The sequence below is a fragment of the Lissotriton vulgaris genome, chromosome 4_1, assembly GCF_964263255.1.
Source record: "Lissotriton vulgaris chromosome 4_1, aLisVul1.2, whole genome shotgun sequence".
Taxonomy (NCBI): domain Eukaryota; kingdom Metazoa; phylum Chordata; class Amphibia; order Caudata; family Salamandridae; genus Lissotriton; species Lissotriton vulgaris.
The window spans coordinates 1658100805-1658128803 of record NC_141691.1 but is presented as its reverse complement, the minus strand read 5'-3'; the positions used below and the strand labels follow the sequence as shown (position 1 = coordinate 1658128803).

The following is a 27999-nucleotide window of genomic DNA, read 5'->3' as shown; positions in this document are numbered from 1 at the left end:
ACTCACTTTGACAAAATTGGTTCATCTAGTAGTTGATCATCCACCTCCTTAATTTAAATGTGTATAGTTCTTTTGTCGTGTTTCCCCTAAGCTATTGGGGTCACACCTCGTAGATGGCCAAAGCCGATAACTGTGACCTTTTCTTCGATCAAGACAACTGTCAGGTGCCTAACAGTAGTGGCTGCTTCCGGCCAGCAGTAGTGGGACAAACGGGGGTGGGGGAGATGGGAAGGTTAAAATAAAAAGAATCACTTACCTGCCAGCTGGCTGGGCACCGTCTCTCCTCCATCCTCTTCCTTCTGTGTGAACAGGAAGCACCCAGGCTCCCCTAAGCCAATCACAATGCTACTGTCACCATGACATCTGCGTCACGACTGGTTTGAGCGCAGTAGTTCGGTACTCGGACAATGATCTTGGGCATGTTTTCCAACCAGGCAGTACAATACATCTGAGGGAGAGCATGCAAACTGCGCATGACTGTTTGGCCGGCCCAAGACGGCTAGCCAAACCGTCATGCGCACTTTAGAGTGTGCTCACCACTCCCCCCCTGCTCTGCCCAGCCACGCCCCACCTTCAAGCCAGAAGTCAGAACTCCAGAACTCAGCATTGTCTCCAGCAATTGGCTCATGTGTCCAATCCTGCACCTTCACCCAGTATTTTATATAGCTTTCTTTGTGTTAAAGGTTAGATTATGCTCTTCTCCTGTATTACTAAGAATATTTCAACAGTGCTCTTGTTCAGACTATATGAGGAAGCTTACTACTTATTTTCTTCCGACAAGATGGAACACATATGGTCTTCTTCATTTGTAGCAATATTTCAGCTTTTGCACTTAAGTGTGTGTGCACCACAGACTGGAAGTTGTAGTGTGAATTCAGAAAAACATGGCAATACCAGCACACATTTATTAGTTACACAAGTGACAAGTTATCCTGCTTTCTAGGCCCGGTATTGTATCACGCACCGCATTCATTTCAAACACACAAACAATAATAATGTTAGACAAGTTCGCCTGCATTGTATGTAATATGAAATACACATAGAACCCTTGCTAGTGAATTGAGCAAGGATTGTATGAAAAACATTTGACCAAAAATTATTGAAAATCTTGAAAGAAATGTCTGTTCGATAAATGTTGGAGAAAATATTGAGCACTTCACTCTTTAAAGCATTTAAAAGTTTGTTTACTCGAAAGTGGGACACGTTCAGATGAGGAAATGTAAAAATAAAAAGATTTAACTACCAAATTGTGCAAGGGACTGAGTAAATATACATTGGGAACACAATAAATAAAGTTTGAGGAAAGTAAGATGAGCGACATGGGCCAAAAGTATATAGAGGGGAAAAAAGGAGAAATGTAAGTAAGAGTAAGGACGGGATTGTTCCATGTACTTCTGCAGTCAAGTCAAAAATCTTTATTTCCAAAAAATAAATTCTTACAGACATATTTCACATTGCCCAATTTATTTACATACACAATTACAAATATCATAAGATCTGTAATACATAACACTTAATAAATCAATTCCACCAATACGTATCATTGGCCTATGCTCAGTAAAAAGCAGAATAAACTTAAACATTTCTTCTCACTAAAACTAAATAGAAGGTCAGCAGCCATTATCACACACATATTAAAACATTTAAAAATGATAGATTGACCAGCTCATCTTGCTGTCTAAAAAATTCTAAAGTGCAGTGTGTATGGCCAACTTATTGTAAACCCAAGAGTCCCATTCAGTCAACCTCCATAGAAATTCCGGATTTCCTTTCTCAAGACCAGTTTCCTAATCAGGGAATCCACTCAATATGATCAACGTCAGACTCCCTGCTAGGAACATGCCACTACTGACCAGAGGGGAGTACTAAATTCGTTCTAAAACACTAAGCGGTAGAGTGTCTAGCATAAATTTTGCGCAGGTATTGACCAATGGCAGTTGCTATATCCTGAAATCTGAGGCCGCATATCTAGTTTAAACCCATTTCTCTCGACCGTATCCCGTATTTTTTTTAAAGCAAGTCAGAGAAGTCCTGAGAAAGAATAAACAGTTCATCAATAGGTGTCTCACTAGGTTTTTTCTACCCGTTTGCAAGGACACCTACCATGGTTCCTGGCTATTTTTAATTTTAGCCCTGGCATTCGCCATCCTGGGTCGATTCCAATCCTCAGCCGTAGGATTTCGCAGAAATGTATTTGAGATTTTATAAAGGTACAGGAAAAGGTCAATGCTTTTTTGGGTAATGAGGAAGGGAGTAACTGAGCTCTTGTTCTTGAGCTAATAAAGGTCCTCCCTCCAGCTCGTTTCAACAGCACATCTACTCAGGGTACACTTTGTTTGACTGATTTCTATTGCTTCACCTGCCTCCAGACGCATGTCTGTGACTACCATGCGCTTCAACATTGCGGTCACAAGGTTCCTCTTACTGGGGAAGATTGGCATTACCTCAGTTAAAATTAGCACTGATAGGTTATCACCAGGGACTTTATATTTAATCAAAAAATAAAAGCACAAGGCTCTTGCTACCGTCAGAGCACTCCAGGCAACAGTTCTCAGCTCCCTCGTTACAGCTTGGGTCATCACATTTTTAGGTAGATCAAGAAGCAAATTCAGGAAGCTACCTTCAAAGACTTCCCAAGAGATTTGTCTATCCATTGCCAGCACCTCCACTCCATATAGAGCCTGGGGAAGAAGGTTGCCCTGTATGACTTTACTTAATGGCTTATAGGTATAGCTGCTGTGTCTATGACCAAAACTTTTCAAGCCATTCACTTCTGTTGATAATACAAGCCCCCGGTAGGCCATGTGTATCCTAACACAGATCATCTGAAAAGATCATACCCAGATACTTAAACTCTCGGACCTGCTCCAGCTGCGTATTCCCTAAAGACCAAGTAAATTTCCTTTTTCTTTTTGTGAAGACCAATGTTTTTGTCTTGTCAACATTGATTTTTAGTTTATTTTCAAGAACAAGTTAAGTTCATTCAATTTTTGCTGAAGCCCAATAGGCGTGAGATCTGTCACCACCAGATCATCTACATACATCAGGCAGTTGATATGCCTGCCCCTAATCTTTGGTGAAAAACTGTGTGGCACTTAAAATCTGGAGGAGGTCCGCAATAAACAGACTAAACAGCAGAGGTGCTAAAACACACCCCTGTTGTAAGCCATTCTCTACTGGGATTTTCCTCGACAGGCTTCTTAACCCATCCAGGTCGACCTGAACCCTATTATCACTATGAAGCTTCGGCAGAATACCTAACTGGGCCCCAGATATAGTCCACTAGTGGAATTTTCACCAAAGCGTAACTCTGTCCACACTGTCATGCCACTTTGGAAGTCAACGAAGCAGCAGCAAAGCCCACCTACCAGCTCCAATGAACTCTTTGCGACTCCCCACAGGTCTAAAACCTCCTTGCTCCTTGGGCATCAGTCCAGTGTTTGAAACCCGCGCAACTAGATGCTTCAACAGTTTTTGAGTGAAAAGTTTGGATGGAATGTCTAGCAGGGAGATCAAGCGATAGTTAGCGGGCTGGTACATTTTGCATTTTTTTTATGAATGGGTTTCTCTATGGCTCCCTTCCATGAACCTGGGAGGGAGCCAGCTTATGTTACCCATTTTAAAAAGCCACTCAGAATTAAGCCCCACTTCCTAGGGTTTTTCTTAAAGACAACGGATGGCAGAGCATCCAGGTGCCTGTCCTAGAGGCTTTTATATTACAGATTATCTCGGTAAGCATTGCTGCTGTCTTGAGTGTTTGCAATCCCCTCTACATCAACTTGGGGACTGGCTGGAGGTGCCAGCAAATTCTCAGAATCTCCACCACTATTCAGGGAGTAAATAAAGGTATACCAGTCTTCCTCACTTATCTGTGCCTCAAGGAAGATGGTGATGAGAGGGGTTACAGAATTCACCAGTCGCCAGAATTTCTTGCTGTTCTTATCCTCAATAGCAGCTAGCATTTGTTCCCTATTTGACTTCTAAAACTCCCTCTTTTTGTAGCCTCATTAGGCTGATTTGTTCTGTGGCCTTCTTCAGTCTGACTCTGAGCACGCTGTCACCGCAGCGAGCAAGTGGCACATTTATTTATGAATACTGTGTGCACAGTTACTTTATTTATTTTTTTTAATTAAAAAGCGCCGCATGACAGTGAAGTGTGAGTAAAGCTATTTGTACCCGCTCTTTCCTGAACCAATGCTTTATTTATTTTTCAGTTGCCGCAGTGAAAAGGACAGCGTAGCTGCCAGTGGAACCAATAATCCAGGTAAAAAGCGGCCATTCTTTCTCATGCAGCAGTGAGTGACACTTCATTTGTCTTATTATGCTCCCTTTCACCCTTCGCCTTCCGCCCGCGCGCACACGGTTGAGAGAATCCGCAGGATCAATACACTGGACATCAGATATTACATGTTGCTGACAGGAGTCTTCAGACAATCAGGAAACAGTAGACGCGGAACTATTGCAGCAAGAGGCTGCCTCTGTCCTTTGATTTCTCAAGTGGTAGTGTCTCATAAGAGGGGGCTTTAAGGCACGGGTCCAGTTTGGTATTAGTTTAAATCTGATTTGTTGAGGGTCTCTACAAACATGGATTAAGGGAGAGTGCTTTGCTAACACTGTTCTTACAGGTAATACTTACATAACATTGAATTGTGCCAAAAAACATTAAAAGGATCTTATTAAAAGCAAGCATTGAGTTAGCTATTAATTTTGAGCCACCTAAGAGCTGAATTAATAATTGCAGGAAAATTACAACAGTTGTTAGGATGCGAGTGGGAAGTTGAATAAGAGCAGAGAAAACTTACAAATAAAACAAGTATAAGAATTGAATATTATTGAAGCATAGTGCATGTAATGTAGTACTTTCTAAGGTGTATTCACAGACTAATTGTGAAACTCCCAAAAGTCACTCCATATTTGATGATAGGTTTGAACATTATGAAGACACTTGTGCAAAGTCCTTTCAGGGAGAGGTGGTTGTAGCGTTTTTGTAATCCAGGATTTTATTTTTAAGAATGAAAGCACATGCACTCTCACACAGATACACACACTCACGTGCCAACCCTAACACACTACTAAATACCTGCTGGGATAACTCTAACAATTAGACTCATTTTAGAAACCTCCATGGCATGGGCATGGCGAGAGTGTCTGCAACCCTCAGTGAGGCCCTGTGCCAACACTGCCTCTGGCAACATCACTGTAGAATAGAAACTTTGTGGTTCTTTCAGCCTCGTGCTATGTATTTTAGACTATTTTTACAAGACAAAAACGTGTATTTTCTTGGCAGCAACTTTACTGCAGGCTTGCATGCCAGGTTGTTAATGGTCCAGTGCCTTTCTGCACTTTCGATTCAGATTTTGTGCTCTGCCTCTCTTTAACCCTTTTCACTCAAATGTGACCAAAGTCCACCATCTGTGGCATCTTAATGGCCATTCATAATCACATGGATGACTGCCCAGAATGTTCCTCAAATTTCAGAGGACCTACTACTTGGCCATGCACTATTCCTAGTTTCTGTACATGACGCGGCAAGAGCCTCCACAACTCTAAGTGGGAACCACTGCCAATACTATCCTTGACCTCCACATTTCCTGGTATACCTTTGCCAATTATTTGAACTTTAGACTTTGGATTTTAGCCTTGTATTTTTTTTCTGCTAATGCGGCACACACCTGACATTCATCTACAAAATTGAGTGGATGGGGCAATAACTGCACACAGTAGCATTTCAGGTCTTTCATGGTATATCTCCAAAGGAGCATGCTGACCTGCAGTGGTATACAACCTGCAAACAACATTAGCTTGCTGCAAGGTCAGATAGGAGAAGCAGCACCAGATGGTTCTCTCTTCTGAATTAACAGAAGTCAATTTAAAATCTCCTCAGGCTGAAAGGTGTTGGAAGAAAAGTGCTCCCTTGATTAAAAAGCTGTTTATCACGCAAAACTCTTACATTACAGAGCACAAATCCAGCTGGCCAAAAAATCCGAAGTCTGATCGCATTATTAAGTTCCCCAAAATTTCTAAATATGTTCCAGATTCTCTAAGTGTTAAATACTTATGCATCCGTTCTACCCAATGTACAAAACACGATCTACCATCTTAATTTTTGAATATGTCAAAGATTAGATGAGACATTGAAGATGATTTCACTCCTTATTCCATTGTGTGTAGACAAGTTGTTCTCTCCAACAGAGAGTATCTGTACAAATTGTTTCTAGCTAATTCCAATGTTGGGTCCTTTCTTAGTCCTTTCTAAGAATTGCCCTTGCTCATTTCATGGTCCATGTCCTCAAGAATTCTGAAATGGGTAGCCATCGATCAAATGAAATACTTGACCTCTGTTTTTTAAGGTCTGCTGAGCTGACAATTGCCTAGAAAATTGCACTGTGAAGCTACTCCTTCAGAGACCCACTCCCAATCTTGAAGACTTAAACTAGTTTGCCCCCAAGTCACCCAAGAGAGGGCATGCATTCCAGATACCCCCAAATCTTGAGATTCAAAAAGAATTTGTGGTATGCAAAGGTGGAAGTAGACTGGTACCCCAATATTCAAGGCACCAGAAAATTCAGATCACCCCAAATGTTACCTTAGACTGTTCTGTTCCATGGTGATCTTACACTAAAAGGCGCCCTTCCCAACATCAGTTTTAGCAGAGTAATAATTACAATGAACCAGGACCACTCAATAAGTGAGTTAGATTAGTGAAACTGAAAGGGTTTTATTATAAAAAAGTTCACAATCAAGCAGTACAGAATAAATGCTATGAAGACTCAACTACAAAGTTTTATAGGGTAGTCAAGAAGCAGAAACATTCAAAGTCCTAAATGAGCAGAAACCTGAAAAAAGAATTGGGCAGCATCCCTAGTAGAAACAAGGTTTTTGGGTCACCCCCACACAATGCATAACACATTTGAAAACCACAATCACATTGTGGCATGATCACAAATAACTAACCAGTTTGAGACAAATCAGAGGATTAAATGTCGCTGTTAAGTTCATAAGTACTAACCCACTTTAAGAAATCATCGAGCATCTCCTGTGTTATTGCTATCCGGAGATGTCCATAATAATACATTATTTAGTCAATGAAGCTTCACACCAGTGAATTAGACTGGACCCAGCAACGGAACTACAACGGGCCATGACATTGTTAGTTAGCAACAGTTCGTTCACAACACAAGCATACAGCACAGTAAAAAGCCACGACATTAGTTTGTCTTTGCTTCTGCAGAACTTATGGGGACAGAAGATGCTCATGAGAACGCGATGGGAGAGGGACAAGAATAGGGGTAAACTTCAAAGCAGTATCATTGCAGCATAGATATTATCCAATATGATGGTGATTTTGTAAAATGTGGCACAATTAAATTACATTAATCACACTTCTATCTATCATACTAAACTTGTTTCTACTGCAATCATGTTAATTCAGCATTTGCGTATTGGACCATCATTAAAATCATTAATCATCATCATTATTTTCCACAAAATATATAAATCCAAGAAAAATGCCGCCACACAAACAATGCAAACTCTCAGGGATTTAGAGACGGGTAGTGTTGCATTGGGATCTACTACGGCTGGTTTGCATAGATTTGTCCTGCTTTTTTTAAGAGATGATCTCCAATCAAAGTTGCACACACAGTTGCAAATCTAGCCCTGCCGTCAACCGAGGCAAGCATCAAAACAGGAGCTGCAAACAAATGCATACAGCAGCGTTGGAATAGCAGTGTTATTATGGTCTGGGACTTTGAGAATGTAATTAAAGTATTCACCGCTTAGTGGTGTGGCTCACTGGTTAGAGGCGGCAGACCCGGAAGCAGAGAACGGCCCGGGACCAGGGTTCAATCCCCGACGCGGTAGGGTCGTGGACCAGGCTCAACGGACTCGATAATTCTCGCCTCGGTGCCTACTCTAACCAGGGATCACACTCGGCAACTCTGGGCATTAAGCTTGCCTCATCTCTACAACGGCCCCCCACAGACGCCGGGGATGCCTGGTTTCACCTTGGAGATACCCAGAAGGGACCATCTCACAGGGAAAACCAGGACGGGTACCCCAGCGGTCTTCAGCGCAGGATGCTCCCGGGCAACAGTGTGCTTTACAAGTTCCACACATTTACATTACATTTACACATTAGCAAGCAATGACCTCTCAAATACAACAGAAGATTATTCCATGGAACATTGATATGGTGATACAGTGTAGTCACTGAAAGATTTTAAGTAATAGCAACAAACATTTGTAAAGATAAACATTTACATTTATTTATATTTTGTGAATATGCATGAATGGTACTTGTATTGTGCTAACCTAGTTGTAAAGCAGCTGGTGCACAGGAGCACTGATGAAATATGGTACTACATCTTTGAGGCTCAGGTCGAGTTTTCACTCTTCAAGCAGTGCCAGCCCAGTGCTGGAAAGGAAGACTCTGTTACCTCTTGTGGGTACGGTATCACACGAAGGCGTGGTACTTTAGCTCCTCCCAGAAGTGGATGAGTGGTGGTGCTAGCTTCGTCTTCAACTTGATGCTGTTCCAGATCACCAGGGTGCAACAGGATCTCATATTTTATTTTATTCAAATGTAAGACGTTTTTATCTACTCAGCCCAGGGGGTTCATACAAAACTAGCAAATGAAGCGATTTGGGCTACGTTGGGCTGGATAATAATGAATATCATGAACATAATAATAAAATATCACAACAGGTGATCTGATCAATCTAGTAGGGGGACTGAAGTACAAAGAACATGTTAAAAAGCAGAGAAAAGCTGCAGATGTTTTTTTTTAAAACTATTTTATTTCCATATAACAAATACAAGAAATAAAGAAGTACAAAAATATACATTTCTTGCTGTGTGAACTCAAGTAATATCTGCTGCTCCTGCGAAAAACCAAACAGATAAATAGTTTGGAAGACATAATAGCTGAAACAGCTTGACATGGTCTTTGCCTTAGTTCTTGGATGCAGTGGTCACCTTATTTCCACTACACCAGAAAACATGTTACATAAACTTAACATATCCACCCACTAAGACACAGCACACGCAACACAAGTAAGCACTGCAGCTAGCTTGGTTCAAATTTACTAAGTGCTATATCCCAACATAGGGAACCAGCAGGAGTGGTTTATGGAGTGTTTCCATTTCAGACGAAGAGGGCTGTCTTCCTCATGTGTCCTTGCTATGCTACTCTGTCAAAACAGTCAATTGTAGTGCTAGAAAAAAGGCCTCTTCTCACACAGCCTATATTTAATTGAGGTATCCTTGCATACTGTAAGAATTGTCAGTTGTAGCTCTGTATATACCTGCGGATTCCAGTGGCACAGGTCTGAAACGCACATCCTCAAAATCAATCACTCTTTTGCCACCAACAACAAAAACAAACCTTCAAATTCATTGATCCAATAAAACCAGTTATCCTCGTGGGGATTATACACATTACATTTGACAACATGGAACTAGTCACGGACTGCAAACCCGAGTTCTTAAGAAACTCTAAACAGTAAACTTACCTCTGCAAAGTGGAAAAGAGCAACTTAACGACCAGTGAAAAGCTGCAGATGTGATGTGCACACCATGTAATATTGATGAAGTCTAAGATACATGAGATAAGCTAAATTTTGACTGCTTTCTTGAAACAAATCTACATTATCGGGGTGGTGGGGGGGCCAGTTTCTTCCAATTCCTTATCTAGGAGATTTGTAGGCGTACTGTAATTACTGTTGTTGAATGTTGTTGCCCACAATTTCCTCTGCATTAGCCTTTTTAACACAATTTTGACCCACAGCACACCTTAGGTTTTTTTACACCACAAACTGCGCTAACCGTGCTCTGTATGCTCAGCCGTGGTCTGTATCCAGTACATGAGAGAAGAGCAAGTTGGAGTTTGCATGTGCATTGCCTGTGCTGCTGGGGTTCTCTGCACACTGGATGCACAAAGCCTTTCTCCCGTCACTGAATGTATCTTGTGCCTGCAACCCCAGGAGTGAGCGACTCCTACTCCCAGAAGGAGCTTTCTGAGTCGGCCATGGTATGGATCTTTACTAGCTCCAGGCTCTGAGGAAAGATTGCACTGCAATGAAACTCATGACAACCTTATTTTTTTTTTTAAGCCAAGAAGGCAATTGGTTTTATCAGTGGTTGTTCACAGGCAGTTTGCTGTTGCTGGCGGAGGTACATTGGACATCGGGCACCAATCATGGAAAGAGGTCTCTGCTAATAGCACATAAATAACAAACAGCCCTGTTTCCAGTACATCTGGGTAGAATGAACGGGCTCCACTTCTGGCCTTCTGTGACTACCGCACAGCGGCCTGATAGGACCGAGCCCTCGCGCCAATCAATACCGAGAAATTATGCTGCCTTGCTGCTTGTTCACCCTGAGGCGCGGAAAGGAACTTCAGACAGAGGCGGCTCTATGCTCATGGCGGCCCTGGGCAGGGAGCGTAGGTAGCGGGCCCCGGGAGAGGGGGTCCGAACAGGGCGGAGCACGGAGGCCAGTGACGAGGGGGGGGGGTCAGGGTGTTTGGAAGCAGAACAGAGCTGAAGGCCACCAAATCCCTGCCAGGGGCCGACACGCAAATATGTATCCATCTTCAGAGGATTATTATATTAAGGATATATATTGGCGTGGTGGCCCATGGGGTTTGGTGGCCCTGTGCAGGTGCACAGCTTGCACATGCCTAAGGCCGCACCTGCTTCAGAAGAGGACGGGGCTTATATGCTGCAAGACACCCCCGAAAAGCAGACGGGCTTTACAATGAACACAGATCGTGCGTCATTTATACCAGAAACCGAACCCGCATTTGTGAAAAGTTTGCTTTACTAGTGAGCTGATCTGCAGCCGTGCCTGTCAGGGCGAGCGGGCTCCTCTAATTAGTTGCATCATTTAATGAATGCATCGTAGTAATTTCATTAACAAAAAGCCACTTTCTTTTGCAAATACACATGGATGGAGAGTGCATCGTCTAGAACAGTTTGCAAGGCCTGGCTTTTCAATTAACCAACCTACCATGGGCCGCCTGCTCAGCACTTGGACACCCACACGGGTGACGGCGCGCTTTATAAATACACATAACATAACCAGAACATATCCGCAAACTGTCGTCATTGTGTACACCTTACCACAAAAAGCAGCTTTTGTCTGAATGTCTAAGCAAATAATTACAAAATTAATATTTTTTTAGCTCCGCCAAGGCCAACTACATTATTTCAGACATAAAAATGTATGCAATCTTACACTGGTGATTGTAGAACATACATTCTCAAATAAGCGTTGGCAAAGTCAGTAGGTCTTTCACTTTTTTGTTGTTGTTTTAGTGCAAGCACATATTTAACGTTTGTTATTGTAATTTAATGTTATGCTGTAACAGATGTTTATATGGTGGACATTTTGTTAATGTTGTCCTATGCTTGGGGTAGTTCTGAATTTGCAATCTTTATTTTTTCCATACTTACACATAGTCAATCATGGCATCGATAGTCGCTATAGCAAACCATCTTGGTATCAATAATTGTATTACCAAACTAGGTGTAGAAGCCAAAGTGCCAATGCTCTTCAACTCGCACGTTCACAATTGTTCTCAAGGACTCCTATGCCTATAACGAGTCATTGCAGGGAATACGTTTTATGTACAGTTGCAAAACACTTCTATAAAAGCTCTTAGCCCTCCCTTAAGCTGTTAAACTTAAACAGGCCGTATAGATTCCTCAGTGCTTTCGATAGGATTCTGTTTTCAACTTGGAAGAAAAGAGATCCCCAGGAAAGTTAAATACTAGTTCTCGGTACCATAAACATGGGAGCCTTGAAAGCTCTAACCAATGGGAGCGCAGTTCGGGAATGTGGGTTCAAAGCATTGCAAAGGGTTAATGAAAGGAGTGACAATAGTTGTGTACACGGATTACAGGGCCAAAGACAGACAGGAGGAAGGAGTCATAACCTTCTCTGATTGATGCCTGTAATTGTCTCTGCCCCGCCTACCTGCAGTGGTGGCATGATGGATGCCACGCTGCCAGACAGAGGAACTGCCCTCCACAGGATTGCAGCAAGCCATGATTAGAATAGAAGAAAGAGTTTGTGTTTGAGGACCGGTCTAGTAAAAGATAAATGGACGTTTCCAAGGGCCAAACCATCACGAGTTGACTGTTAACAGTTTTGAGCTTTCAGAATGTCCACTGCAAGATTTCTTTTTTTTTTTTTTTGCAAGAATCTACAAGTCTTGCAAGTGTTGGCAGTGTGCGAGGGTTTGCGGTCAGTCCATTGAAATAAAGGATAATAATTAATAAAATGGTATCCATTTAAAAGCGAAAAAAGCTACATCTACAGAATAACTGCAAGAGTCTTGGCACAGGGCTCCAAGCCTTTTGCTATCTCACGAGTGCAGTATTGCCCCTGCTGCCACCTGGAAAAGATGTGCTCTAAGCCTGGATGCTGTAAAGGGGGCCATTCTCTTGATGCCGCACTGCCTGGTGAATGATAGGGGGTAGGGGGTAGGGGGTGGGGGGTGGACAGGATTCATTGCTGAAATAAACAGGCAACTGCAGCTTTTTGGGTAAAGCTGCATTTTGTAATTGATAAAGACTTCTGTGCAAGACTGGTGTGATAATCACAACCGAAAGCAATAATTAATTATGAGTATCCTGGTGTGAAGTAACACTAAATATGACCTGCAGATCTTCTGTAAACTTTCAACGTGGCTTAAACGAATCCCTTTTAATTTTAGGTATATCAGGGAAAGAATAGCTGTGAACAGAGAGTCTTCGAACATGCTCTGAGCCGAAGCAGAATATTTGAAGAGGGGAAGAATTTTCAATACCAACAGGTCTTTCTCATTCCCCTTTTGCCCCTGGTATTGGAGGTTCCGTTTTTATAAACTCCTAATGCTAGGTTTGGCCTGGGTGAATTGCCATCATATCAGTGGCATTCCTGTATGAGGTATTCCACCAAGAAAAAACCGAGCAAGGTTCTAACATAGGGTTCTCCTGCGTGCAGCCCACCCACAACTTCTGGCTCCACTCCACTCCCCATTGCTCACACTACCCACTGCTCACACTACCCACACTAATCCCCTGCACGCCAACCACCTGCTCTGGCCATTGCTGAACACCTCGGCTCTTGAAGTCATTACAACAGCCCCAGCTGCATGCATTTAAGTACGGCTAATGCTGTCATTGATGAACAACAAACAGCACATATATTGGTCACTCGGCCCTTTTGATTCGAAAATGAAAAACCAAGACAGGACCATCCCTGCCTTTCTCCAGCTCCCTCTTCATCCCCCACAGCAAATTTTCTCACAGCAAGTAGCGTCATGCTGATGCCATCATACCCCCTCTTCTTTAATACCTTCACTCAACACTTTCCACAACACCACAGCAGAATATGCCACACCTTACCACATAAAACCATAAGGTACCAGCTAACCACACTCCTAGCCATATTAAACTACCGAAAATGTCAAAACACTTCAGACCGCATACGGCACACCAAACATCAACTCTGCCAAGCTTCTTCTTACTTCAATCCATCCTACCGATCATACTGCAGTATTTTACTCCATAGCTAACCAAGCGACACAACACTATTCTGTGCCATAACACTTTATTGCATCATAATACTACCCACCCCACCCCAACCCACCACACCACACCACACCACAGTACACCAAACTACTCCATTCAGTACTGCACAATGTCACAGATCACCAATCCACATCAAATTAATCCTACTGGGCAGCACACAAAGGCACATTTTCTAGAAGTTGGAAAGGACCGTGATGGGACAGTCAAGACACCGCTTGCGGGACACTCGGACATTCTACTTTGTGAGCTCAGTTTTTGTGGTGCACTATCAACTGAAGGTGTGTAGGTGACTCTTGATATTTTTCCCCCAGTGGAAACCGGATTCACCCCGTCACATGTGCTAGTGGGTGATGCAGATTGATGCCCTGTTTAGTGCTGGCAATTGTGAGGTTTCTTCTATGTTCTTTTTGTACTTTTAGCCCAGGAGAATCCAGACACATGCAAGACTTCAAGTCTTTTGAGCCTTGAGGATGTTCCCAGGCAGGTTTCTTTCTCTTCAGTGTCTCCATGGGTTCCTCCCTAAATTGTCTTGGTTTGTTTTATGACTCTTACATATCTTTTTGGCAGTACTGCCATCAGTTTGTCTCAGGACTGAGGACAGATGACTGCTATATTTTACCAGGCATTTTGTCAGGTAGTTGAACTTGAAACTTTCTTTTCTTAGAGGTCATTCATTCCCAGTCCTACTCCCACCCTGCTACGTGCGGCCAACCCCCACATTGCCATAGACCAAGAGCAGCTGTGATACTTTTTTCCCGTGTTTAATTTGTGAAAGAAAGAGTGCTGGTGCCGAAAGCTCTGCTTAGAAGCCAGCGGCCGGAACAAATAAATGTCAATGCACCAGGAACCAAGGCAGCCCCTTTTTCTCACTTGCAAGTTTTTGCTTGCTCCCTTTGTGATGGTTTTGCCGTCTCTCTTACTCAGTCTTTCCAATTTGAACTCTGGCACTCTGTAAAATATGTGATTCGGAGAAATAAGTGCTGGTTCCCAAAAAGAATTGTGTTGCCCCCCACCAGCAACCACCTGCTCAAATTAAACACAGCTTTTCACCTCATTTGGTGACAGGATTTTAGGATCCGGTGCTGGAATTGTGGTCCAGGAAGCTCTGCTGGACCAAATTGGTGTCCAGGATTTCTTAATAAAGAATATCATGTTCCTTACAGCATGTTGGGTAATGGCAGCCACAATAGCCATTCAAAGTGGTGCAGATTTGCAACACCTCGGCCAGATTCACGAATCTGCAATTCATTGTGGTAGAAAATGCTCCCCAGTCTAATAGTAGGCCTCAATTCTTTTTAATTGATTTGTGAAGTCTCAGCTGATTCACGAATCTGTGGAGCATCCACAAATTAATAGTCGGATAGCTCTGAAAAGTTGACATGCCCACATTGGTATACATTTCATATGTTAGTATCTCAAATCCAGCAGATTTACATCAAAAGAAACAGAGGCAATTACATGTGTAGAGTTCTATTTAAATGCCTAGTTTGGTGTAATTCAAATCAGCTGCTTTTTCTGTATTGATGAGAAAATAATCTCATGGCAGTTAAAATGAGACATGTCACTCAGGGATTCCCCCTATGTTTACACCCTCACTTGACCGATTTGTTTATAACTTGCTATGAAGAACTCAAAGTGGATGCACATTTTTGGAAAGATTCATGCTGGATTGTCAAAGGGTGTCAAACATATTAAGGAAAAAAAAGCTTTTGGCGTAACATCTGCCTTAACCATAACTACAAAAGTGCTATTGCCACACTCAGCTAAGCAAATTTACCCCTGTCAGCCTTGACGAAACTCGTCAAGCTATTCTCTCCATCAAGTCAGGCTCCCCTTTTGACCCGTGCCCCCCTCTGCTGCTTCGCACTTTAGTGGACACGGTCAATCCAAGTATAAATGCCATCATCAACTCCTCTCTGGCCACGGCCGACATTCCACCTGAATGGAAACTTGCTGCCGTTAAACCTTTGCAGAAAAAACCCCTAGCTGACCCCACCACACTCTCCAACCTTCGCCCAATTTCACTGCTTCCACTGCTGTTCAAACTTACTGAAGCGGCGGTAAACAAACAATTGACCAAATATCTGGAGGATAACCACCTCCTTCATTCCAACCAGGCAGGTTTCAGAGCCAGACACTCCACGGAGTCAGCTCTTCTACATACAGTGGAGACTCTCAAGATGGCAATGGATCAAGGAAAAAAGGCCGTCCTGATCCTGCTTGACCTATCGGCGGCCTTTGATACGGTCTCACACCCCGTATTAATTGGCCGCCTGGCAGAATCAGGATTAACAGGAACTGCCTTTAAATGGCTGAAAAACTTCCTCAGCCATAGGAAGCAAGTTACCATACTAGGAAGCCACTGCTCAGACGAAAAAGAACTAAAAACAGGGGTGCCACAGGGCTCCAGCCTGAGCCCAATTCTTTTTAATCTTTACATGACCCCTCTGATTGAGCTCATAACATCTTTTGACATCAGCACGATATCTTACGCTGATGACACTCAGCTCATCCTTGTTCTTGACAACAACACGACTAAAGCAGAAGAAAATCTGAGAGACTGTCTCACCGCAACCTTTGAATGGATGAGAACCCACCACCTCAAGTGCAATTCAGGCAAAACTGAAATCCTTCCTTTTGGCCAAAACAATCTTTTCTCCCCTAAAAACTGGTGGCCCCAAGATGCCGAAGTCCCGCCGAACACTATCAAGTCGGCCCGCAACCTCGGGATAAGGTTTGATGAAGCCCTATCCTTCAAACAACAAGCAGGTACTGTGGCCGGGTCCTGCTTCAACATTATCAAGGGCCTCAGAAGGTTCTTTGACCTCCTCCCTCTGACAGCCAGAAAGACGGTAGCAGTAGCCCTCATTACTTCCCGTCTAGATTACTGTAACAGCATCTATGCAGGTTCCAACAAAGCTGTTCTACACAAACTGCAGATGGTTCAGAACGCCGCTGCCCGCCTAGTGCTGAGACTTCCTAGGAAGTCATCCGCCTCAGCAGCACTTAAAACCCTGCACTGGCTACCTATTCACAAGAGAGTGCTATTCAAAATCCTACTAATCACTTTCAGGGCTTACCACCAGTCGGGCCCCACCTATCTGTCTCAAAGGTTTGGAAGATATACTCCCTCCCGCTCACTCAGATCTTCTAACCTAAACCTATTGGTGGTCCCCAGGTTCAGACTCACTACAAAAGGAGGAAATCCCTGGGAGTGTTGGGAGCCAGAGCCTGGAACAAACTCCCAGCCCAGATGCGTCTGATCCCCTCAGAGAACCTGTTTCGAAAGGCCCTCAAAACCTGGATTTTTAATGCCTCTGACACCCTCTGTCTAGCGCTAATCTAACCCTAACTCCTTACAAACTCTTGTCAAATCCACTAATTTCTCCCCTTTCCTTGTTTTGTGTAGCCTCCCATTCTTCTCCTCTGTGACACGTTTATGACTAGCGCCAAGATGCTCCGTGGAGTGTAAGTCGCGCTTTATAAAAACCACATCATCATCAACTGTAATGTTTGTGTATGTATGTATATATATATATATATATATATATATATATATATCTATATATATACATATATCCAACAAACACCACTTCTCCCTTATGAAAGAGCCCACACACAGGTAAGTTTCTGCTTCAAATTTTACTTCGAGGCTGCCAAGATGACGAGTGTAAAACTTCACTGCTAGCATGACACCAAGCCTGACGCGCTTCGTGCAGGATGCACTTCTTCAAAGGCACAGTTATAAACATTAGTGAGCCACAAATGTAACCATTTAATATGCTGTTCCGCCTCAGTGGGCGTGGTCCACCGCTTGGCCTCCTGGGCCTTGTAGTTATCCACAGTTTTACTCCAGTGAGTTGGCTCAACTTAATGCAATATTGAAAAATTATCAGTCCCAAGTGGGTTGCTGTGTGGTCTCACACCCTCAAATAGCGACTCACCGCCTCCAAGTTAAGCGCCTGTGTCCTGAACGTGCACACCATCGGGCATGCACACGGGCTGTTCACACAGCGGGGCTTCTTTCACGGCCGGGACCGGCTTGGGACTGATAATTTTTCAATATTGCATTAAGTTGGTTACATTTGTGGCTCACTAATGTTTATAACTGTGCCTTTGAAGAAGTGCATCCTGCACAAAACGCGTCAGGCTTGGTGTCATGCTAGCAGTGAAGTTTTACACTCGTCATCTTGGCAGCCTCGAAGTAAAATTTGAAGCAGAAACTTACCTGTGTGTGGGCTCTTTCGTAAGGGAGAAGTGTTGTTTGTTGGATTTATACGGCCGGTCCCGGCCGTGAAAGAAGCCCCGCTGTGTGAACAGCCCGTGTCCATGCCCGATGGTGTGCACGTTCAGGACACAGGCGCTTAACTTGGAGGCGGTGAGTCGCTATTTGAGGGTGTGAGACCACACGGCAACCCACTTGGGACTGATAATTTTTCAATATTGCATTAAGTTGAGCCAACTCACTGGAGTAAAACTGTGGATAACTACAAGGCCCAGGAGGCCAAGCGGTGGACCACGCCCACTGAGGCGGAACAGCATATTAAATGGTTACATTTGTGGCTCACTAATGTTTATAACTGTGCCTTTGAAGAAGTGCATCCTGCACGAAACGCGTCAGGCTTGGTGTCATGCTAGCAGTGAAGTTTTACACTCGTCATCTTGGCAGCCTTGAAGTAAAATTTGAAGCAGAAACTTACCTGTGTGTGGGCTCTTTCGTAAGGGAGAAGTGTTGTTTGTTGGATATATATATATATATATATGTATATTGGTTACCAAGCCGCATTTCCTCTCGATCAAGGATGGCACTGACACCGTGAATTCAACTCAAGTTTCAGTTTATTCCAAAAGCTGCTTAAAGACGCGTTTCGGCGGAAGCCTCCGACTTGCTCACTTCATCTACATAAATGACAATGCAAAATATATATACCTCAGCACAAACACAGTTACGTCACTGTGATTGGTGTTTGGTTACCGTGGTTACCCTGGTTCAACATTTGTGTACAACAACAAACATAGACAAGTTCCTTTGCATCATTTCCTAAACTCGTTTAAGCACAGTCATTGTGAAAAAACTGTTATTGTGAACAGAACTTTCACCCAATGTTATTTAGAAAATGAAATACATAAGCCCCGTGAATTTGTTCATTATAGTGATCTCGCGCGGTGCATCGTTATTGCAGAATTCTACGGAATTGCAGTGTAAGGCTAGGCATTGTAAAGGGACACAGTTCGGGTGAAGACACAGAGGAAAGACCTCATCATTCAATGCATGTGGAGGGATTTAGCATACTTGGGAGGATCATGAACTAAACCGATAATAATACATACTAGGCATATGGTACATCATATATCTGTTTAGGCAAACTGCATTGTAAATGCCAGTGACTGTCTAATGCAGGTAATTTTACACATACTACATATTAACCAATTAAATATGTAAAAACAAACAATATTTCTAATGATATAAAATTCACACATAAGGATACTCAAACGAGCCTTGTCTCCAAGTGGATTTAATTTATGTGTATGTCATATTGTATCTACTGAGTATATGGCGGGAAATTCACAATTGTGAACCAAAATGCAGATTCGAGTCAATTCTCCTCCTAATTAATATAAAGGTTTGACACCCGGTCTCCACCCGTGCTTAAACAGTACTCTAGGTTGCAGTACATAGAACCACTTGAAATTATAATAATAATAATGGTGCTCCAGAGAAAAGAAAAAGTATTTACATTATATATATATATATATATATATATATATATATATATATATATATATATATATATATCAAACCAACGAAGTTGCCTGCTGTAGAAAAGGCCCAACATCAGGTAAGTATCTGCCACAATTTTATTGAAGGAAGCGATGCTGAGAAACAGCCAAGCCCACTGAATGTCGACCATTCCGCCCGACACATTGCGTAATTTCTCACTTCTTCTAGGGCTCAAGGCTTGAACACGAAATGAGCGGTAATGTTCTCGGCACCACCATATGTCTAATAGCTCCCACCTCCATGGTTGTGGCCACCCCAGTGGCTTGTGGTATTCGTAGTGCCTCGATATCTTCAAGTGAGCTGCCGTTCCGTCCAGTTCGTATTGTGTGTTTAAAATCCAAGTGGATTGCGGTGCGAGGCTGCAACATACCGCACCCGCTGCTTATTCCTCCAATGCTGGCTCCCGATGCCCCAAATGGCTACGTCGATTGCCGTCTCCAAAGGAATGCAGCACTCATTGTCCTTTCAGCAAAATAAAAGGTGAATTGTTTCCCTTTCTGTGCATTTCTATATGTATTTTCACTGTATGATAAGCGGTTTTTAATGCACTACTTTGCTGCTCACAACAAGATCTGTCAATCAATTATTCTCTTTAGGGTGAGGGCCCATGGTGGTTGCAGGTTGAGAGGGACTGCAGGGTTGGAAGATTCCTCTTGAAAGCAATGGGTTTGAATATGAAAGTGCCCACAACATTCACAATAAACAGAAAGGTGATAAGGTTGGGGATGGATGTACAGAGAAAAAGGGAGGATGCATGCGGTCACCACCAAAGAAAGCAATACCATGATTTATGAGCTGGGTTTAATTAAAAAAAAAATATTCTAGTTAAAACATATTTGAAACACAAAAATGAAAAACATATAATAAGAGTTGGTTTGAGGAAATATCACTACCAATTTTTTTTTACCAAACTGGATGCAAATGTTATTAACGTAAACAAATTCAACATATGGAACCTTTCATACAAGCATAGTAGGAGCCGAACTCTAGGGATGCAGTGACTGACTAAATTCTATTTCAATAGGTTCTTTGACAACGGTAGTTTTAAGCTCTCTTTTAAACTAAAGCAGTTATTTTATCTGTGTCAATTCATCATCTGGTTTCCCCTTTTTCTGAAAGGCACTTCACAAATACAGATTTATTTTATTCAGACTTTTGTACTGGATTGGTTTCTTGAATCTAGCCATCTGTGCACGTCTTGTGTACATATATATATATTTATAAAGTTTTCAGACTATTTGCCTGAGAGTTGCCTTGTGGTAAAGCCATATGGCAAAGGATATGTTGGGAAGCCAGTGATAAAGACTGGGGGTGAAATTCGTTCTTTGGATACATTTAAGGCTGATGTCATAGGTCTGATATGTTTATTCTGAAAAGTTATTATAAAGACAGCAAGCCTGAACAATTTAAACATGTGTGTTAACGCTAAAAGGCACTTACAGTTGGATTGTCAGTACAATGTGATAAAGACTGTAGACAGATATTTTGTGACATAAAATGTCAGTTTCCCGTTTTTTTGGCCAGGGGTTTGATGTTGGTTATCCCCTTTGACAAACACATGGAGATTAAGATTTGAAATGTAATAATCCTTGTTAGGGGTTTTCACAGGGGTTGTCTAATGTTCTGTCAACTGTAGATTTGTATATGAAAAAAATGTCCAGAGCACCACAAAGGGAGAGTATCGTGGTTCGTCAATCCGACAGGTCCAGAATTTGCCTTCAAAAGAATTAAGGATTGCCAATCAATGAATTAGAGTCCAAAATATGAAGACAGTGTGGATCAGGAATTCCAAGAGCTTTTTATTTCTACACTTGTTACAATTGCGGAAGCATCATTAGTGTGCATGTGTTCACACTGATGATGCTGCCGCAACTGTAACACTTCACAATTATTGGCTTCTCACAGCGGTTGGCATCACAACGTCTTTACTAGAATGTTTTTTTTCCTTTGACCTCATTATAATTACATTTTTTAATGGTACGGAACTCTTCTTCCGAAATGTTTGGCTGACTTCTGAAAAACTGTCTGAAATCAATTGATTTTTGCCCTCGGGGCACAGAGGCATTCTTGAGTAACAACTTTTTCGGTGCCGGACGCATTTTGGAATGTAAGGTCTCCTCATGAAGTTTTGAGCTTTGAGAATGTCATCAAATGAGATTGGGTGCTTAAAGAAATAAAAAGCTCTTGGAATTCCTGATCCACATGCGGTCTTCATATTTTGGACTCCAATTCATTGATTGTCAATTCAATTTATTGGACCTGTCGGTTTGACGGACCATCATACTCTAACTTTGTGGTGCTCTGGAAATGTTTTTCATGTTATGAATATTTGAAAGTTGACCTCTCTGATGTTTGTTAAACACTAGATTGGTGACTCAGTGTCATATGTCCATTCTAGCACACGCTATATACCTTTTGTCTGTAGATTTGCATATAGTCCTCATTTCTATGCCTGCACCTGATGGTTATCAGCTTATGAGCAATACAGAAGACCTCAGTTAATTATGTTGACAAACCAATGATAAAGGCTAAGGCTTGATTGGTTCATTGGGAAAAATTATGGCTGATGCAATAGGTCTCATCTGTTCATTAGGAAAAGGTATAACAAAGCTTTTAGGCCTGTCTTACTGATTGTGAGATGTATTATTTAAAGCCAATAGGTTGTTGAAGGTAGATTGTTATTTCATTGTGTTGAATGTTGTAAACTTGTATTTTGTTACCTGGAATCTTTCCAGGTTGTCTTATTATGCAGGGAGTTAGGTATTGTTTGCCACCACCGATTACATCTTTGGGTTAGAAAGTTAGTAATGTAGCAGTTCTTGTTAGACGTACTTAAGTGAGGTAATGACTGCCAGGCCCTTATAAAAATGCAACATAGCACATTCTAAATGCACACATAGTGTCTTTTGACCAGCCCAAGTCTGTCTGTTAAGTGTCATTCTCATTGTGCTTCTCCCCATGACCACATACTATGTGAGGCAATCAGTTAGCCCATTTCTGCCATTGGCTCTGTTGTGCTGTGAGTGACAGCATTTGACCTGATCTCATGTGCACATCTGGAAGTTAGTGTGCTTTATAGCTGGGATGGTGACCAGCCATTTAGTTTCCCATGTATAAGTCCCCTTGTATGTATTTCTTCCTCCTTTTTTAGCATCATGCAGCGCTCCAGGCAGGCTTACCGGGCTGATCACTTAGCCCTCATTACATGCAGTATGCTTCATCCTCTGCAGCCACTATTTCCAAACCGGTTTGCCATCTTGGAATGGTATTGTCTATATTGTATCATTGTTTTATTTTGCCAGGTTGGCCACCATGTTCATAAGGATTATGTTGGGTAAGTATAACAGTGATGCACTATACACTTTAGCATTCGAAGATGCCCACATAGGGTTATCTTTACTGAGTGTCTCCCTTGGAATGGAATTGTGCATTGTTTTTTATTGGTTTTAATATTCCAAGATTGTCATCACATTGCTTCTAAATGTGGAAGCTACATAGTACTTTAAAACAATGAATAATTGTAAGATGTTAACTAACTACAGTCTTAAATTTCATTTATGTGTTGCATGCCTATGGCAACAAGTTTAGGTGGCAACATGTTGTTTTCTTACTTTCATTCTTTTAATGTATCTTCCATATGTTTGTGGGAGTTTGCGTATCTGTTTTTCTTGTAGATGAGTAAGGAGGTAAATGCATAAGTGAGTCAGTGGGTGGATGAATGGATGTATGAGGGCAAGAATGAATGACAGAGTAGATGTATGTATGAGGACTGACTTATTGAGTGCCTAATCTTGTTAGAGACTGAAGAGACACTTTCCGTTATACGGCAGACCTACTGGCCTTTCCAATGTCTCTTTTCTTTTTTCAGTAACTAGTTCAGTTATTTTCACAGCACTTTTCAGTCTGTTTCCATATAAACACTCGTTTTTCGATTTAGACCTTCATGTCAAATAGGGCTCCTTAGGGATAAGCATATACATATGTCAGTTGTTTTCCTTCTGCTAGAAGGTTCATTTTCCACCCAATTTAACGTTTTTCATATGTTTCATAAAGGCATTAAGCCACTTGCGATCATGGTGACTCTTGAGGTTGTAAATAACTACTGTCAGGATTCTTCATCTCCTGTTTTAACTTTCTGTTTATTGATAAAGGGAACACATCATCGACTTCTCTGCTGTGCATCATACACTATTCTGTTTTTCCTCTAGCATTATGTAATGCCCACATTCTCAAATGTAGTAGGCACGACCACAGCACTAGGATTTCCTCACTAAACTCACTCACTTTGTCCTAATTCAAACATATGCCTAACTTGAACAATTGGTGGGGGTGGAGGTTTCACCAAAATATTATTCACACTGGCCCTGAATAGGATATGTTATGGTAAACTATTTCTGCAATGCACTGTTTACTGAAACTACTTTGCATTATCTGATCAGTCATAAGAGGTGCCAAGCAGGTGGTCATGAGACTGGTGAACATTACAGCGCGAAGACCCAGGTCTTCAAATAATTCCTGAAATCAACAATGGAGGATTCCTTATGCAGTTGAAGTGGACGAGAGTTCCACAATGTGGTTGCAGCCAAATCTCTACCTCTACATAAAAAGCTTGACTGGACAATCTAATAAGGTTGTAGTGTAGTTCCTATTTTCCCAATAGACCCTGCGCATTGGAATAACATAAACAGTAGTATCGACGTAGAAGTGCGGATCTTCCAGGCCTCTACTGACTATGCTAAACTTAATTGGGTTTGTTACCAACTAGCTCAGAGGTCACTGGAAACTTTCTTCTCTGAATAGGAAGTGATCAGCTTCCTTGGTACAGACAAGAAGGGATTCAGTTTTCCAACAACCGTGCAACATGACAACTTTGCTCCTCAGATAAGAGTCAATCTCTAGGGTCGTGTGAAACAATAGACAGTTATTTTACTCAGTCAGTGGTTTTGCAGATTACTTTCACAATATGCAGAGAATAGAGAGACGGGCATTTTCAATAAAAGGTAACATTTATTGAACAGTCTTTCTTCTCATACAAGAGAAATGAATTGCCACAATTGCAAGACTTGTTATTATAAAAAGTACGTACAGTAAGATGAGTATTATGAAATAATACTGTAAAAGCATTGATATGGTTTCTTAGCCATACAATGGTTTAAAATGAATAAAACATATATACATTCATATATACATTAGGCTAAAATACTCAACTGGTGCTTCTAACTACGCCTACCCCAGTGTACCTGACCTAAGCCTAATACTTGGGAGGGGAGTAAGTAAGTAACTTTAGTTAAGTTGGTTTTGCCAAGGTTTGCTTCAAGAATTCTCTCTAAGGGTTTAGTCAACACCATACCTCTGGAATAGAATGATGGAGGTCTGGTATCTCCTTCAGGGACCTCGATATCCCAGTCACTCGCAAGAGTAGGCTGGAAACACTGGAGCTGGATTTCTCTGCAGGAGAAAAGACAGCGTCTCTCTCAGCGCGTCGAGGAAGTGGAGGAGGGGCAGCGTCCGCGGGCAGCTTGCATCTGCTGGGCTCTTGCAGGGGACGGCTGTTCAGCTCCTAAGTTCACCACACCATTGTTCCCTCGTTAGCAGCGATAGCAGTAGCGATAGCAGCTATGGTATCATCAGCTTAACAGCAGCAACTTCAGCGTTTGCTTAAGGCAATGTTGGTAATATTTATACCTGGAAGGTGCCTTGTTTGACGTAAGTTTTGGACATAAGACGTCAATAAAGATGTCACTAGGAAGTGATCGTCTATCAGTGCTCATTAGAGTTCTATTACTAATCAAAACATAGCAAGCGGGGCTTTCCCAGGTTGCTGAGTTTTTATCTTGTTGAAGAACTCGGAGTGTTAATCTAGGAATCTTAGATAGTAACTTCTGCTATGTCATTGCACTAATTAGCTGCAAAGGAAGTTGCAGAGGAAGCGATTCTGAAATGTGGCTCTGTTCGTGTGAGGCCAGAGACGAGTTTCTGAATATTGCATTTGATCGGTTATGCCAATATAGGGGTATAAGGGGATTATAGCCGTATAGAGGCATAAGGTCACAGTATCGATCAGGGTCCTAGATTAGAAAGCAACAAGGTGAGATCAAAAGATATTGATGTACTGACCACAAAGACCTCGCAGGTTTACATTATAACTATATGGCATCCAGAACATTTGGAGAGTTTAAAAAGGTGCACTCTGAAAAATATCTAGGACTAATCATGTTCTTCACCATAAGCCAATGTAGGGCTTTCAAATGGCCAAAGTATGTTTTTTTACTGAGACCACCAATCAGTTTTGCTGTGTGCTCTGGCCTACTTTTTTATCTAAGCTCTGAGCAGGCGCTTCCAGGTAGATATTATTATTAGTGTCAAGTGGGCTTGAGTTAATAAGTTGACTTCTGGGATGAGAAGGGCCTGTAAGCAGGGATGTGTCCATCTCAACAGATGTTAGAAGCATGTACATGTCAGTGTGGATATCTAGGCTGTAGAGCCACCTGAGAATATATATTAAAGCCCATATTTTGACAGCTCTTTCTGGGTTTTGCCACAGACCTATTGTTGGAACAACAGTGTAACACTGAGCGATGGCAACTCTTAACTTTTTAAATATATCATGAGAGCATCTTGAAAAGCCCTGGCTTTTGTACATTTCATCAGAAAAATGTGTTGTATTTGGTGCCACATCCTCAAATTCTTTTTGGGGAGAGACTCTCTGGGCCTTTCTGAAAAGAATAAGGCTCACTAGTTGCGCTATGCCAATCAAGGCGTGAATGTACACCCCACAACTTTCAAAGTTCATCAGTTGCCACAGACTAGGATCTTTATCAAGGGATTTCAGTCCAGACGCAAGCCAGAAAGAAGCAGAAGCTGTGGATAATCAGGGGCATCTTAAGGATTTTGGGGCACTGGCCCAATCTAATTTGGTGTTACCCTGTTATCGAACAGCTTTGCTTTGATCATCCAATTTCGGCTTTTTCATGCCCTCTTTGGCAAGGTCACGTACACCATACATGAACACTGGTCCAAATTCCCAATGTGTTTCCATGTAATAGGCGATAGTGATGTGTGTTTTCAATATTGTCATAGTGCAGCAGCTCACTAGTATTATTTCAAATAATCTCTGCCCTCGACTGCCATTTCTCTTATGTGATGTCCTGTTTAGATCTAAAAGGAACTTGTTTATGGATGTTGCATAATGTTGAAAAACAAACCTCATTTGTCTGCAAAATGTCTGTAAAATGCTCCCACACATCACTCATAAAATTAAATTAAAGCAAAATGGTATTCAAAACAATCGATATTTAAGAATCATTCATGGTCATCAGCGCAGGAATGTGGGGAGAACTGAGCCAATTTATTGTGGCCCCCCGAAAGGCTGGGGCCCTGGGCCAGAGCCCACTTTGCCTATGCCTTAAGACATCTGTGTGCATAACATGGAGGATTCTATGTTGAATGTAACATCCCCACTAAAAACTGCAGTGAATGTTTTCCCTATTTGCTATTTGTCCCGTGTTTTGGATGTGTGGCCTGTTCTCACACGGAAAACCACCTTTCCCGACTGTCTATATCAACTCATCCTGACAGGAAAGGCCGGTTTTTCATTAGTTCTTAATTTTTTTTAATTAAATGAGTTTCAGATAATTAGGTCTCATAGTAACATCTGGCCCTGCAAGGATAATACAGCTTGCTCGTTTTTCTCCAGGGACTGTTCGGCAGCGTTCACTTCTCTTGCCTGCAATGTCAGATTTAACAATTATGTATGTGGCAGTAGATGAAGAAGTGGAAATTATGTCGGGGATTGATTAATAATGTCCACAGCCCATTAGCGGTGTATGGTACACTGGTTGCGGACCTTTAGTTACTAGCTGTATCCATTTGTAAGCATTTTGTGTTCATCTTCGGCCATGGGTAACGGTAGCACACTTCGTGTTCTCTTGTAGCGTGCTGATGCTAAGTATGGCCTGTTTGAGCTGTAATAATCAATTGATCAGTGTATTACATTTTATTCAGTAATAGCTAAATTGGGTCTGTGGTGTTACAGAAGTGAGAACATTAGATATCTTAGCAGGAGTGCTGATTCCATATCGGTTGTCCGTATCTTTGTATTTCCCTCCACCAACATAAACTGAATTCACATTTTTTAAATCAATTAAAATTTGTTTACGTGTACACAAATTTCCAACACTTAACCCTTTCCCTTACAAATAGTAATGGACTTGTGTGTGCTAGTTTGCGTATTTTCTTTACGGTCATCGTCCCTTCCAACCGTTTTATTATTCCTATATTTCTGTAATTATTTGAGTGCCAGGGTCCTAGCATGGAAAGGTGAACATGGCTTACCAGCACAGTTTGGTAACCTACATATCATGGAAAGTTAGTGTAGGAAAGTGCCCCTTTTTACATGGCTACCCCTCACTTTTTGCCTAACACTTGATGCACTTTGACTTGATGTGCCCTGGGCCTCTGCCAATCAGGTTCCCGGGGCCTGTGTTTTTTCCCAAAACTGTAACCTAAAAATAGCGTCTTCCAAGAATTGAAAAACATCCTCACCATTCACTCCACAATATTTTAGAATCTTTCTTTCAAATCATACAAGTTGATCCACATGTGTATCCAATATTCTTTTAATTCATATAACGTTC

General features: G+C 42.0%; 1 protein-coding gene across 4 annotated transcripts in view; it reads left to right on the top strand.

The window, feature by feature from the left end:
• PAG1 (phosphoprotein membrane anchor with glycosphingolipid microdomains 1) overlaps window positions 1-27999 on the top strand; it is a 485100-nt gene that overhangs the window by 321371 nt on the left and 135730 nt on the right. For 3 of the 4 annotated variants that reach the window (XM_086965925.1, XM_086965926.1, XM_086965927.1), the window contains one exon: window positions 4215-4264. The exons of the other annotated variant lie outside the window; for it this stretch is intronic. The gene's annotated coding sequence lies outside the window, so the exon portion shown is untranslated. The remainder of the gene's footprint in view (window positions 1-4214; window positions 4265-27999) is intronic. 4 annotated transcript variants of the gene reach the window in all.